The sequence below is a fragment of the Mustela nigripes genome, chromosome 9, assembly GCF_022355385.1.
Source record: "Mustela nigripes isolate SB6536 chromosome 9, MUSNIG.SB6536, whole genome shotgun sequence".
In the NCBI taxonomy this organism is placed as follows: Eukaryota; Metazoa; Chordata; class Mammalia; order Carnivora; family Mustelidae; genus Mustela; species Mustela nigripes.
This window is the reverse complement of record NC_081565.1, coordinates 68052623-68067432: the sequence shown is the minus strand read 5'-3', so window position 1 is coordinate 68067432 and position 14810 is coordinate 68052623. Positions and strand designations below refer to the sequence as shown.

The 14810-nt window shown below is 41.1% G+C and overlaps 1 long non-coding RNA gene across 1 annotated transcript in view; it reads left to right on the top strand.

Annotated features, from left to right (window-relative positions):
- The window catches only part of LOC132024773 (uncharacterized), a 49352-nt gene that overhangs the window by 22369 nt on the left and 12173 nt on the right, over positions 1–14810 (top strand). The gene's annotated exons all lie outside the window — the stretch shown is intronic.

Here is a 14810-nt window from a genome sequence, read left to right as displayed (position 1 = left end):
AGACTGGTACGGCTGCTTGTAAAAGGATGTGTGGTGAAGAGCTTGCTCTCTTTCCCGGCTGGAGTACCTGACGACCAGCTAGCCTTCCTCACCTTTTCCTTTTCTTCTACTGTTCCTTTCATCTATGCCTCTGACCTTCTTTCCCTCTCTGTCTTTATTTTTCTATCCAAAATTTACCTTTCCTTTAAGGTCCCAGTTGTATATCATCTTACTGGGAGGAAAAAAGTCATTTTGATATAATTGGTACTCAGGAATTTAATAAATTATTAATGGAGATGCCGCAGGTTGAAGTAGTTATGAGTATTTCAGGTGGAGTGACTTTTTTCTTAAAGGTAGGTATTGTCTCATTTGACTGGATAAAATACAGATTATAATTCCTACACGTCTATGTGGTATAGTGTGCAGTGATTCCTCAATTATCTGTGTAAGAGTATTGGCCTAATGAAAAATTTGAAAGTATTTGTCTTTAGAATGCATGATAAATTTTTTTTCTCCCAGAAGCTTATTTTACCTATTATTACTGATTTGGTTTGGACTCATATTAAAATAAATACTTCTCTAGAGTACATACCAAACTGCTTCAAAGGAGAGGCATTTTAGAAATAGTTGGGACATAGGCAGAAGCCAAAGGGAAATGAAAAATATTCAGAATCAGAAGACTCAACATTCAGTCAATTATTTATTATACATTGCTATATTCCAAGAAAGATTTTGAGGTGTAATAGTAGTTGTGCCTCATGCTGGGAGCATTACGCCTTTTTTTTTTTTTTTTTAAGATTTTATTCATTTATTTGACAGAGATCACAAGTAGGCAGAGAGGCAGGCAGAGAGAGAAGGGGAAGCAGGCTCCCCGCTGAGCAGAGAGCCCGATGAGGGGCTCGATCCGAGGATCCTGGGATCATGACCTGAGCCAAAGGCAGAGGCTTTAACCCACTGAGCCACCCAGGCACCCCGCATTATGCCTTTTGAGGCCCAAATACAAGATTCCAGCTCTTTGTCTATTTTAGCATTTTGCTGTCTGATAATAACAACAGTAATCATTCCTGACTGGCCTATGGTGTCAAGTACTGTGCTGAATACTTAATATGTTTATCTTTTTTTTTTTTAAGATTTTATTTATTTATTTGACACAGAGAGAGATCACAAGTAGGCAGAGAGGCAGGAAGATAGAGAGGGGGAAGCAGGCTCCCTGCTGAGCAGAGAGCCTGATGTGGTGCTCCATCCCAGGACCCTGAGATCATGACCTGAGCCGAAGGCAGAGGCTTAACCCACTGAGCCACCCAGGTGCCCCAATATGGTTTATTTTTTTAATTTTTTAAAAAGGATTTTATTTATTTATTTGACAAACAGAACTCAAGTAGGCAGAGAGGAGGAAGAAGGCTCCCTGCCGAGCAGTGAGCCCCATGCGGGGCTCGATCCCAGGACCCTGGGATCATGACCTGAGCTGAAGGCAGAGGCTTTATCCCACTGAGCCATCCAGGCACCCCATGGTTTATTTTAATTAATCCTCAGATTACTTGCTGCATCATTTTACAGATGAAGCTCAGAGAAGTTAACTACCTTGCCCCAAGTCACACAGCAAGTACCTGGCAGAAATAACCACTTGGAACCCCAATGTTCTTAATACCTTCACTGGGAACACCTGCCAGTGTTCCTAATACCTTCACCCCCTTGCCTGTGTTTCTGTTGATGAAGACAGCAGTGCATCAAAGCTGCTATTTAGAAAAAGACAACTGGGTATTTTTTAAAAAGGGGGGAGTGGGAGAGGGAGAAGCAGGCTTCCTGCTGAGAAGGGAGTCCGATGTGGGGCTCGATCCTAGGACCCTGAGCTCAAGACAGACGCTTAACTGACTGCCACCCAGGCATCCCTCAACTGGGCATTTTTAAAGTGAATCTCAGAACCCGAAGTCCTATCTGTGTGAATGTGAAGGGAGTGGGTTTTGTTAATGTCAGATTATCCTAGCTGAAAAAGGGATTGTGTTCATTTTACCAGGACAGTTCTGAGAAAACAAATGGAACCCCAAACCTTCAACGATTGTCCAGACTCACTAGTTCCAGACCAGTGTAAAGTCTTAAGATCCCTTTATGAACAAGTGTTCTTAGGCTTGACCAAAGGAACTGGCTGTGAAACTCCTTACCCAGCATTGCCCCTTCTTGTTTGCCATTACATTCCTTGCCTTGTACTATCCCCTGCTAAATAATTTCCCTCAAATATGGGTCTTTAATCAACTATGTGCTGTACCTGAGCCGTACGATGGGAAGTACCACTTGGTGGGTGTTAAAACCCACTCTCTCCCTAGGCTCAGCTGTCCAGATGGTAGCAATTGTCTTTGTCCTCTTAGTTCAACAGCTGAACTTACTTGCTACTCATCCTCCCCAGTTACAGTTGCTGAGAACTCAGAGGTGTTCAAGTCTCTGAGTGGTCTTTGGCACAATCTCAGCCTAAGTGTCCCCTCCCAGAGGAAGTCTCCTCAGTGGAAGTTTTTTCCCTGCACCTCTCTTTCCCGGCCTGTTGCCTACCCTCCACCACTGTCCTGGATCTTAATACAGTCATAATCGAAGATCAATGAATATTAAATTTTAGTTTTTAACTGGTAAGTATCAATGCTTCTTATAGTGGTGAAGTTTTTGGTAGTTACTCAAACTGTTAGATTAAATTAGATGCAGTTTTGTTTTTTAATGGGGGGAGAGAAAACCCAGAACCTGTTGTAACATGAATCTTCCTAAGCACGCACTCACCCACCTTGTGGAAATTACTTTGCAGAAACAATGCACAGTATCTAAATCATGTCAGCGCAAATCATTACTTTGTCAAAAAGCAGGGACTTAATGCTTGTGTTATTTTAAAATTGTTTTCAGCGCAAGATTGGCATACCTAATTGCTTTTTAAATACACTTGTTAAAGCATCAAGGATATTGCTGATGGTATTTAAACGCCTTTGGGTGGGCTGCTGTCATTAAGAAGCAAGGTTGGCATTTTCTTCTCTAACCTCGAACTTGATGGTTTTAATATCTAGGCTATTAAGTTTATACCAGGAAGAACTCTGGCAGATAGATCTTTTTACCAAAGCAATTTAAGTAAACAACAAAAATAAAGGGTAAAGCATTTAGCTTTCAGATAACATGTTCTCCAAGGACAGTCCTCGATTTTTGTGGCCATGCACAGACTTATTTGAGGCTGAAGATGCCACGTTGGAGATTGACTTTTTTTTGGAATCAGCTTCAGAATTCAACCCCAAAGCTCATGTTTTGGCTTTAAGTGTGGTGTTAATAAATTCCTGAAGAAATTTCAAGGGGAAGTAAAAATCCTAAATTCTCTTCTATTATTTCATTTTTTGAAGGTGAAAAGTTAACTCCTTTGGAGGGGGGGAAGAAAACAAGATAAAACTGATTAACTTGGCTTCATTTAAAAATACTACTTTGGTCTTCTCCCACCCCCCAAATCCAAGGGTCCTTCATTCAGAAAGTATTTACCAGTCGTCTGCTAGATTCCCTGTCCCAGGAAGCATAGTGACCATTTCCCAAGAAAACATGTCCTGAGAGCATCTCTGTACCACTTTGAGGATGACTTAACCTGGAGAAACCCAGGGTGAGACTAACGTGTCTTAGGAGAGTTGTGAAAAATAAAAGTACAGAGTTTTGTTTTGTTTTTTTCTTTTCTGATATGCATTTCTATATGAATTCTATTAGTAGCTGCTTTTTCATTTCTTTCTGATAAAATATATAACAAAGGAGCCCCTGCTGTTTTTAGAGAACTTGCCGGCTTCCCATTGTTGAGAGAAAGTCTTCTGTGAAGTAAAAGCACTCTGCAAGGCTGGGACCATGGGTGATAAGGGCTGTTATTTGTGATAGAGGAAAGACGCTCTTTCCCCCTCCTCTGGTATGATGTGCATTTATCAGAGCATGTATCAAATAATTTGGTTTTCTAATACATTATCAGGAATTAGTGAAATTGGTTATGGACTTAATTATGCTTTTCTCAAAAATGTTTTTAGTCTGCTCTCGAACATTTTGAAGTGGACCTTTATTATAGTTACCAAATTGTATGAAAGCACATTGCCCTCATCGCATAAGGGTCACAGGTGGAACATAGCAGGGCTGAAAATGAAGGGTAATGGAAAAATCCAGTACTTGTGTTTGCTACTTAAATGTCATGGCTGGGTAAATGGATTTCTGTACTTCCTAGGACTCGGCTTCTACTACATTAGCCTGGCAAATTAGAGAGGAGAGGTTGCTCTGCAAATTGGCTTAGCGAACCATGTAGTTCATCTTTTTATTGTGCAAAACAGAAAAAATTGCTTCTAATCAATCCACTTCAACTTTTAGTCTAAAAATTATTTACCATCCCATCAGCTGAAAGTACCTATGAAATGGTCTATTTGAATTAACTGAAGGGAAGAGGTATTTGTATCAATAAGCTGATTACAATTATGGGGGCACAGTCTTACTATGGAAGCAATAAAGAGACTGCATTATTATTGAGGTGTCCTCGCCAAATTGATTAATGCTTTTAGGAGAATTAATCTACATTTCAAATATAATTGGACTCTTATTAACTGAATCAGAAATGTACCACTTCATGACTGTGATGCTCAAAAGAGAGAGATTTTTCCTTCCGAATAGAACATGATTACTTCTGGACTTTTTGTAATCTTTGCATTTGAGTCACATGATTGGTCAGTCTCTCTGCTTTGTAACCTTGTAACTGCCATAGGATGCAACATTGGGGGGGTGCTTAGATGAAAGTTTATTATTCTTAAATTTTGCAAAGCATAAATTAACAGAAAACTGATGTGAGGTACAGGGAAATTTCCGCTTTGCCAATTATTACACTCAATGATTTAAAAAAAATGAATGAATGAATTACACTTCTAAATAAAGTGTAATAATGAATTTGAGGTAGTGCAGATTACAAGAATAGACTCTTTGAAACTGTGCCTTAACACAGCTGGCTTCACTGGGAAAACACCGAAGACCAGGAGGCAGGGCTGCCTAGGAGGACAGACAAGAAAGGAAGAACGGAGGGGCACAGGAGCAGTCTGAAGGCAGTGGATTTGTGAGATTAAGGCAGTCCGTGCTGGGGGCTGGGGGATTATAGCCTGAGAATCCCTGGGCTCTTTGGAGAAGGAACTTCATTCACAGTTCCAGGTATATACTGTTTGGCTTCTCAAAAGTCAAAGATGTCTTATGCATCAAGAGTCCAAATTTCTGAACAACAACAACAACAATCTTAGCAGAGAAGACCAAAGAGTGCTGAAACCCCCCCAAATTTTTTTAATGAATTCTAATTCTTCTGACTAGACCCAAATCATCTCAATCTACAAAAGTATTTTTATTTATTTTTCACCGTAACAGTATTTAATGGAAAAAAGTATTTTTTGAGGAGTTGATTCTTTAAAGAGAAAACTCCCCTCTTTGAGGTGAATGTTAATTACATGCTGGCTTATTAGGTAATATCTACAGATAATGTCGTGCCTTATTTTGAATAGAGATTTAAATTCTAGCCTCCCGTTTCAAAAGAATCTCTTTAACCTTTGTAAAAAAAAAAAAGAAAAAAAAAGCTCTGTTGGAGAAGTGTCCCCTTTTGTGCTCTCTGACATCCCCGCGCCTGCCTCCCAACTGGGGCTGCTTCTGTGCTGAGAGAGAGGAAGGGGCAGCTGGCTTTTGCTTTGATTTGAGCTCCATTCTCCTTTCTCAGTTCCCCTCTCATTACTGGGGTCACATATGTTATTAACACTCAAATAAAGCTTCCTACCTCCTGCAAGTGAGGAGGGTTTAGCTGAAGTGGACTCTGTACATTTGGTGCATATGGGGCTGCTGGCGGGGGTGGGGGGGCAGAACCCTATTGCTTTAGTCCTCCACTCCCCCCCAGCAGATGTGCCTCATTAGAAAACTGAAGGGCTAGTATTGGGCGGGCGGGTGGGAGGGACGGGAGAGACTCCTAAATGCACTGCTTCATGCAGTGGACTTAGGGCTCTTGAGTGCCTGGGTCTCTGTGAAGGAGAGCTGCTTAGAGGATTTTGACACGGCGATCCCACTGCTTGCTGGTTAGACCTGAATGCAGACTTCCAGGCTTTACATGTCGTCAAGAGCTGTTTATGTCTTTTTTTTTTTTTATATAAGATTTTTATGCATTCATTTGACAGACAGAGATTATAAGTAGACAGAAAGCAGGCTCCCTGCTGAGCAGACAGCCCGATTTGGGGCTCGATTCCAGGACCCTGAGACCATGACCCCAGCCGAAGGCAAAAGCTTTAACCCACTGAGCCACCCAGGCACCCCCAAGAGCTGTTTATGTTTTTTGAATTTAGTTCCACATGACAACATTTCAGGCCTCTGTTCCCTGATTGCAAAGACAAGAAAGCTGACTCAATGGGTGACCTCCTGGGTCCCTTCTAGTGCTAACTCTTAATGAAATAATCTTGCAAATACTCCCCACCAATGTGTTCAATGAATTCAAGAAAACATAATCAAGAATAAAAAGGTCCCAAATTCATCTATACTGGAATAGTATATTTTTTCTTTAACATTCTCTTTCTGAGCCTGTGTACACACTGAGTTAAAATTTTATTTGCATCCAATTCAGTCCTGCCCAAAGATCTGGTTATCTCTCATCAAAATATTTCAGACTCAACCAGCCCCCAGGGCAAGGATGTACTGAGTATGTTCATAAATATGGGTTTCCCACATTAAGATATCATTCTCATATCCTTGCTCAGATGTTTTGTTTACTTCAAACTGGGCTGTGGGCTGGGTGGGTAGTAGTGATAGTGGTGTATAGCATTTCATGGGAAAATTGTAAAAATACAAAACAAAGATTTTTGTGCTATTCATCTTCTAAGAGAGACTACAACTAACTTCTATTTGTTGTGGGAGTTCCTTCCTTCCTTTTTTCCAGAAAAAAAACCTTTGGCAGCAAAGCTTAGGCACCTCTAGAGTCAGAACCTTGGTGCAGATCATGGAAAAAAGGGATGGATAATATTTGCCTTGAGAATTAACTCCCTCTCTCACTCCCAGGTCTGCTTTATTTTGGACTTATCCTGGGTTAATTAAAAAATAAGAATAGGTAGCAAAATTATTGTCTAGCTCCTTCTCCCACACCAACAGGAAAGAGCTAGGTGGTGGGGAGGGTGATTGATTTGACATTACAGTTGGCCACAGAGCACTGAAACTTCATGAGGTAAAGTGGAAGGGTCTCTTGGGTGGTGAGATGTGTAAATCTCTAACAAGACGGGAAGCGAGGCGCCCAGGGAAACTGACAGCTTGTTTCCCAGCATGCCTGCACCGGGCAGGTCCCCTTAAGCCCCTCTGAGGAGGGCGACGATGTGTGAGCTTGGAAAGGCGCACGACCAACCCGTGGGTAGCACTGGGAAACACTGCGGTTTCGGGTTCCTGAGGGCAAAGCAACGTGTGCAGTCGTCGTCAACTTAGAGAGCTTCTATTTTCCTGCCCTTTCTGAGCCCAAGTCAACGTACTCTGCCTGTGCACGATGCAGGTGACTCTGGGCTGGCCTCCCACTGACACTTTCCACCGTGATCTTTAGCTACCTCGGCTCAAAAAGAGAAGTGCCCGGGGATGGTATGCACGAGGGGAGACCCTTGTACTATTTACCCCCCACCCACCCCCTTTTTTCTGATGTTACAGACAGTGAAGAGGGGAAGAAGGAGGGAGAAGCGTCCGCTCTTCTCTGGGGGCGCGCGCATGCCCCGACACTTACCCAACCTCTTCCATAGGTTAAAAAAAAAATGTTTTTGTTTAGCGAATGCAGACAGGGTGTGGGATTGGGTTTGCTTGCCTGGGAGGAAGGGGAGAGAGCTTTTTTAGGAAGCTGTGACAACCTGAGATTTACGGATCAGCGGTTTTTGCGCGCCTTTTTGCAAAGCCGGTTCAGAGCCCTCCTCCCCTTTTTGTTCCGTTGACACGATTTCAGCTGTTTTTGTGTGATTTTAGAAGAGGAACAAAACCACAACAAAATCCACATATAAAGTATAAATAAATAAATTACACAGCATATTAAATTTCATTAAAAACCGGATAACATTTTTCAAGTTTCACGATGGCAGCAGTTGCAAGATTTTAACCTATATTCATCCTAGCAAAATGCTGGGATGCTTGTTGGGGGTGGTTTCTCTTTTGAAAAAAATTCTTTTTTCCCATTTGGTAGAAAATTTCTCGGTGTTTATGAATGAGCTTAATGCTAAAGATGGAAAATTCTGTTGAGTTTGAAATAATATAGCACTTTATTACACGTTTGGAACCAATGAAAATTTATACTGTACCTTTATCTGTATGTTGCATCTATCTATATGAATTAATAAAACCTTAGAGTTGGAGAATATTAGGACCAACAGTGGCCTTTGTCCCCAAAGCGTAGCCCAACTCACTCACTTGACAGATGGCTGACCTCACAAAACAATTCTTTGTCTTCTTTTGGAGAAGTAGCGCTTTTCTGTTCTTTTTGCAGTGGAGTGTTTTCTAAGAATTACTTCATGTCAAATTAATTTGATGACACACCAGAAGCATGCACACACACACACACACACACACACACACACCAAACACAATCCTAGGTTCAGAATTTACTTGCAGGCAGTATTAACTAAACAGGTGCAATGAATTTTCTAATTTAAGGATTCTTTTATTCCTGTTCTTACCCTGTATCTCCAGACAGGACACACTGGAGTTGGATGGGCTGTAGGCTCTTTCCAAATGTCAATGACGCATTGTAGACTGTATGGGTTTGTGATGGTGGTGGTGGGAAGGGGCTATTTACTGAGAGGAAATCCGCAGTGAGCTCAAAGCTTTCTGAGGTTTCTCATTTCTCGGCAATTGCTGAGCAAGCACCAGCTACCATTTCCGCCTTTGACTCTGGGGACCACGAAGGGCTTTTTTTGGGAAGGGAATCTTAATGCATGCACTCATCATATTTCTCCAGGTATTATAAAGATAGGGTAATGCTGAGATTTATACACATGTCAGGGAAGATGGTGAGCATTCAGAATTCCTAAATATAATTACGAGTTTAAAATACCACTCCGCTCCTCTTTTTTTTTTTTTTTTTTAAATGCTTTTATGCCAGCGGATAAAGCTGTGATGTTGTCAAATACCCCTCACTTTCCTGGGCAGCCCCTGTACCTGACTGTCAACATTAATAGGAATAATAATGGTACAACTTACTGAGTACACAGTCTGTTCCAGACATGGCACTAAGTACTTCATATGCATTATTTCATTTCGTATTTACAACAATCCTATGAAGCTCATTGCAAATGAGTAAGGTGAGGTTCAACAAGGTGAAAGAATTGCCCCAGATCCCACGGCAATAAGAACCAGAACTGGGACTCAAACTGACATGTTTCTGACTCCAGAAACTGAGTCCTCAGTCTTCGTTAAATCACGCAATTCTAGCTCTCATCTATTTGGTCAAATTAGAGCAATAGGTCTTCGTTCTCAGTTGTGTTCTAACACAATTTCTTCTTGTTTCGAGATAGTTCTAACATTTGAAGAAAAACAACTTATTTTCATAATAACAGACATTTACTTAGCACTTAGTTTCCCAAGGCCCTGTTCTGCCCTTGTTTTCACTAATTCTGACATCCATGTTACAAGGCAGTGTGTAAAAAAGATGATCCTTGGATTACCAGCATCAGATTTAGAATTTAGAAGCAGGGTGCTAGTTTAAAATTCAGTCTTCTGTATACCTTATGGACTGGGATGAGATTCAGTTGGATGAGATTCAGGAAACTGTCTTTTAATCAGCTCATTGACTATCTGAATGATCAGAAAGAGAAACAGGAATTCTGGAATCAAACCTTGATTTCTACCCCAGTTTTTGTTCTTTTTAATTGTAGGACCTTAGGCAAGTGTGAAGATTAAATTAGATAGTGTGTGTCAAAACAGTGAAGTTTAAGAGTGCTAATAGTGATGGAAGCTAATACTTTTTGAACACTTACTCTGTGCCACATGTTGTGCTGAAAACTTTGCATGTACCAGTTTACTGAAGCTCTACAGCACCCACGTAAGGGAGGGCTGCCATTATTCCTAATTTACAGAAGGGGGGTGGGCAGAAAGCACAGGGATTAAGCCGAGCCAGAATCTGGTGGCAGGGGTCTGGAACCTAGAGCTTTGCCTCTAACCTCTGTACCTGCTGTCTCTCATAGTACGTATTTACTGATTACTGCTTCCTTCTGGACCATCTTATAAAAACAACAGCAACAAGAATGGGTAAAAATTCTGGATGGGACATATAAGAGCTTTGATTTTTCTTTTGACCCAGAACATGTAAGCGCAACGTGATACATTTCTCTTTAAGATTGTTTGGTGCAGGCAGGGCATTGGCGGTGCATGGGCAAAGCTCTCTTGCTGGAGCTGAGATGGGGCAGAGGGGTTGCCCGCAAGGTGAAAAACTGACTAGGGGCTTGGAGGATAAAGAGCCGTGCGCTAGAGAGAGAAGGTTAATAGAAGCTTACTGAAAAATTTGGGCCATCTTCCTTTAAGGGTAGGATAACAGTAGTTATGAGGACTTTGCAATCACAACAAGATTTAGTGGAGGAACTATTTTTTATTGGCTTCATATAGCACTACACTGTGTTTATGGAATCTAGATGCAGGAGATATTTCAAAGTGTAGAGGAGAAGAACCCAACTTATAACTAATGGTCGGTTATGGCAAATCAATGAAGACTTCCTGGAGGAGGAAGTCAGATACCCAGAGCTGAATCTGAAAAGATGGGTATCAATTACATAGAAAAAAAATGTTTTGCAGACAGAAAGGACAGCTGGGTCAAATGGCAGTGCTTCCCGACTCTTAGCAAGTGGTGACTTTTGAGAAAAAGGTAACATTGGCAAGGTACTCTGGGGTCTTGCAACCCATGGCTGGCAGCCAGGCTGGTACTCTCTAGTTTAAGGGGTGTAAGCCATTCACAGTAACCATAGTGCCTAAGACAAGGCTGAGGGAGGCCTGGAGAGCTGGGAGTGGGAGAGGTGGCAAACATCAGCTCTCCAGGAATTAATTTAATGTATAAAATGAGATCAAACTCCACTTCAAAGGAAATTAAATTTTTTCTTAGCCAAAGAAAAATTTTACAAAGCATTGGGAGACATCTGGCTTCTCCTCTAACAGGAAAGGTGCTGGAAAGATTCTACTCTTGTTCCTTGGGTTGTGTCAAGAAAAGAGATTTTCACCTCCCTTTGGGTCTAGAGGGGTGGCTGTGTTTTATTGCAATCAGAAGGTGAGAGTCCAGAGGTGGGAGCGCTGGTGTGGTTTCCATAGACGAAGACGGTTCTGCTATTCATTTTCTCTGTGGAGGATGTCAGATCTTGCTCCACTGAAAATACCTTTGATCAAACCCTCTTGGACTTTCTTTCCTTTTAGGAGCCAGACATTCTGGGAAGCAGAATGGATACAGATTTAAATATAAATCTCATCTAAAAGCTATTTCAGGAGAACCGTGTAACAAATATTTCTATTTATTTCCCCATACAGGTCTCTTCTCTTAGAATCAAAACTTTCAGTTACATTTTATAGGGACACTCCATGTGCCCAAAAAAGAACACTGGGCCTTCGGCCACTGGATAATTTCCTCTGCCTCTCTTCTCCTGCTGGAGATTTATTTTACAAATCTGTGCGGGGAGAGCAGAAGCAGCAGGAGACGCTATGAGATTTATATTAGAAAAGCTTTAAAAAGGAGAAGTTTTTGTTTGGGATTTGAGAGCTGCCATTGTTGGGGAAGGATATGACAGGAATGGGGAGAACAGATACTAAAGATGTTTTACTGTTCCTCAGAATTTACTCTCCTTCATTCCTGGGACCTTTAGTCTTTTGGATAAAAACCATCCAGATTTTAATTGCACTTCCCCTCCCCCCCTTTTAAAATGATCCGTGTTTCTGAGAATATGTCTCTATAAAGCACTGAATTACAGGGAGCCAGAGTGTCCTTGAGTTGTCTGAGCATAATTTTACTTGAGCTCCAGAAAAGCCTACATTTATCAGTCTTTTAGAATTCAATAAGGTCACTGATGAGGTTTAAAAGAGGTGATTGTGCAGAAGAGAAGGGAGAAGGACATAATCCAGGAGCTTGTAGTAAAGAATGATCCGTGTGGACAGTTTTCTGATAGTGGTGAAGTAAACGCAGGGGAAGCTTCTGGAATAACTTTAACTTCTTGCCATTAAGTTAATCTGTAAAATGGTAGAAGATAATAAGATGCATTCTGTTTTCCTGCTTTAACTAGAAATTGGTATCGGAGTAGAGATATCTTCTGAAGAATTCAGGACAAAATCTTCATGTTGCGAGGTCGTGGGTGAGAAGGGAACGAGAAGACTGAACAGGAAGCAAACTTGAGAAAAAATACAGTAAAATATACATGACATAAAATTTACCATCCTAACCATTTTAAGCATACAATTCAGTAGTGTCAAGTATATTCACATTGTTGTGCAACCAGTCTCCACAACGCTTGTCATCTTGCAAAACTGAAATTCTATACCTGTTAACAACTCCCCGTTGCCCCCTCCCTCCTGCCCCTGGTAGCCACCGTTCCACTTTCCGTCTCTATGAATTTGGTTACTCCAGGTAACTCATGTGAGTGGAATTATATAGTATTTATCTTCTTGTGATTGGCTTAGTTCACTTAATGTCCTCGAGTTTCATCCATACTGTAGCATTTATCAAAATTTCCTTCCTTTTATTTTTTAAAAGATTTTATTTATTTATTTGACAGAGAGAGATCACAAGTAAGCAGAGAGAGAGGGGGAAGCAGGCTCCCCGCCGAACAGAGAGCCCGATGCGGGGCTCGATCCCAGGACCCTGAGATCATGACCTGAGCTGAAGGCAGAGGCTTAACCCACTGAGCCACCCAGGCACCCCAATTTCCTTCCTTGTATATATGTACACCACATTTTATTTATCCATTCATCTGTCAATGGACACTTGGGTTGCCAACTTTGGGCTATTATGAATAATGCTGCTATAATCATGGGTGTACAGGTATTTCCTCCAAACCCTGCTTTCAGTTTTTTTTTGGGTGCATACCCAGATGTGGAGTTGCTAGACCATATGGTAACCCTATTTTTAATATTTTGAAGAACTTCCATATTGTTTTCCACAGTGGCCATGCCAGTTTATATTCCTACCAGTGGTGCACAAAGGTACCAATTTCTTCACACCTTTGCCAACACTTGTTCTTTCCTTTTCTTTTCTTTCTTTTTTTTCTCTTCCTTTGCTTTTTTCCCTTCCCTCCTTCTTTTTCTTTTTCTCTCTTCCTCCCTTCTTTCCTTCCTTCCTGTCTGCCTTGCTTTTCTTTTCTTTTTATTTTTTTTTAGATTTTTTTTTTATTTAATTTTTTATTTTTTATAAACATATATTTTTATCCCCAGGGGTACAGGTCTGTGAATCACCAGGTTTACACACTTCACAGCACTCACCAAAGCACATACCCTCCCCAATGTCCATAATCCCACCCCCTTCTCCCAAACCCCCTCCCCCCAGCAACCCTCAGTTTGTTTTGTGAGATTAAGAATCATTTATGGTGGGGCGCCTGGGTGGCTCAGTGGGTTAAGCCGCTGCCTTCGGCTCAGGTCATGATCTCAGGGTCCTGGGATCGAGTCCCGCATCGGGCTCTCTGCTCAGCAGGGAGCCTGTTTCCTCCTCCTCTCTCTCTCTGCCTGCCTCTCTACCTACTTGTGATCTCTCTCCGTCAAATAAATAAATAAAATCTTTAAAAAAAGAAAAAGAATCATTTATGGTAATAGTCGTTCTAATAAATTTGAACTTAGATTTGTAAGCTGCAGCTGTGAAACACAACTGAGTGGGTTAAAATAACAGTCATGGATCATTGCTCATGAATCCACAGGGTGGCAACTTGGGTTATGGTCAGCTGGGTGGTTTTCTGGTCTTGGCTGGGCTTACTCACATATCTGTGGCCAACATCTGGATTAGCTGGGGCCTGGCTACTCGAGGGAGGGCCCAGCTTGTGGCCAATCTTTCAGTAGGCAGGCTTGGGCTTATTCACATGGTGGTAGCTGAGTTCACATAGTGACAGTGGAAACATCAAGAATTCTTGAGGCCAGGGCTCAGAAGTTGCTCATCACTTACATCACAGTCATTGGAAGACATAAGATCCCAGGGTAGAGCAACAGATTTTTGGTGGTAGGAGCTGCGCTGTCACCCTACCAAAAGAACAGTGGAAACAGGGAGGATTGAAAATTGTGGCCATTTTTGCAGTCTACCACAGGATTCTAGAATATTGGTGGGAGTAGGGTGAGAAATTTGCCAGAAGATCATTAAGATTTTTGTAATAAACAGTTAGTTTTGTCTGTCTGGTACAAATTTTCCAGAACTCGTTTAAATATTGAGGGTAAGAACTGGGAAGCTATAAATGAATTTGAAATTTTTTCAGAAAACCTTGGGATTTAGCCACAAAAGTACCATATATTAATTTTTAAACATAAACTTATAATTTTGGAATAATTTTAGATTTACAGTAAAGTTCCAAGGATAATACAGAGTTCCTGAATGTCCTTCACTCAGCCTCTTCTCCTGTTAACATCTTATTACCATGGTACATATGTCAAAACTAGGAAACCAACATTGGTACATTACTATTGACTAAACTCCAGACTTTATTTGGATTTCACCAGTTTTCTTCATTAATGTTCTTTTTCTGTCCCAGGATACAATCTAGGAAACCATATTTCATTTAGACAGTTACTTTTTAAAAAAAGACTTTATTTTTAGAGCACTTAAAAAAAAAGATTTATTTATTAATTTGACAGAAAGAGAGAGAGAGAGGGAAAGAATGCAAGCAGGCTTC